The following is a 1158-nucleotide window of genomic DNA, read 5'->3' as shown; positions in this document are numbered from 1 at the left end:
CACACACACACACACACCTATATCAAACTGTTTTTATCTTTCCTTTATATTATGCTTTGACCTTTAAGTAAGACCTGGTGGTCTGACCTTCACCAGCAGTCATTTTATTCAGCTTCCTGGCTTGAGAAAATGTTCCCTGCCTATTGAATCCTAAGCCATTAAGCAAATGTTTGCCTAACCTTTGCTTCAAGCATAATCTTCCCTTTTAATAAAATACACCCAAAAGGCTGCATTACAAGTTTTTCATAGCTCAGGGTCATGTTCATACCAGAAAGTCCAGAAATTTCAGAACTGCCTTGTTTGAATAGTAAGGCCCACCGAGATGAATCTGAAAGCCATGGGAGGCTGGGAATGGTGCAGGAAGCTCTGAATATGAATCAGAGACAAATACTCTGGTCTCCCTGCAGGGATGGGAGCTTGCTGGGAGTCCTGCCCAGGGGCAGCTGGGAACTTCGCCATGGCCACGCTGAAGTGGGGATGGCCTGGGTTAAACCTGAGCTGTTGGGAGGGGAAGCTTTTTGTTTGGGTTTTTAGCAATTTTATTGGAGGGGGTTGGAAACCTGAGAGAAAAACCCCAACCTTTCTACCACTCTGCCTCCACCCCCTCTTCCCCAATAGAGAAGAAATTGCAGATCTTAGTGGTCAGAATCCGAGACACTCACTGGGCCTAGTTCTAATGGGAGGGACCGCTGGGCTCGGAAGACACAGCTCTGCCAATTCCTTCTCTTTCACCCCAGGTACCTTTGTGTGCCAGGTCTCCTTCCCCCAGCCTGTTTGGTTTTGGCTTCCCTGGACGGGGCCTGGCTGTAAGGACAGACCCAGCCACACATTTTGTCTTAGTCTAGGTTTCCCAAGAAACGTATCTGAAACAAGGATCTGAGTAGAATTCATTTCTTCCAGTGGTGATTGCAGAGAACATCCTAGGGCAGTGAGGAAGTGAGGCAGGAGGAGAAGACAGCCACGAAGGGTGTGCTGTCCAGGAAGGCACCCGGAGCTCAGTTTCACTGGGGATCTCTGGGAGACGGTGTAGACGACACACCTAAGAGCAGTGGTTCTCAACCTGTGGGTCGCGACCCCTTTGGGGATCGAAGGACCCTTTCACAGGGGTCACCTAAGACCATCCTGCTTCTCAGATATTTACATTATGATTCTTAACAG

The sequence above is a fragment of the Myotis lucifugus genome, unplaced genomic scaffold (genome assembly GCF_000147115.1).
Source record: "Myotis lucifugus unplaced genomic scaffold, Myoluc2.0 scaffold_42, whole genome shotgun sequence".
Lineage (NCBI taxonomy): Eukaryota > Metazoa > Chordata > Mammalia > Chiroptera > Vespertilionidae > Myotis > Myotis lucifugus.
This window is presented reverse-complemented; position numbering follows the sequence as displayed.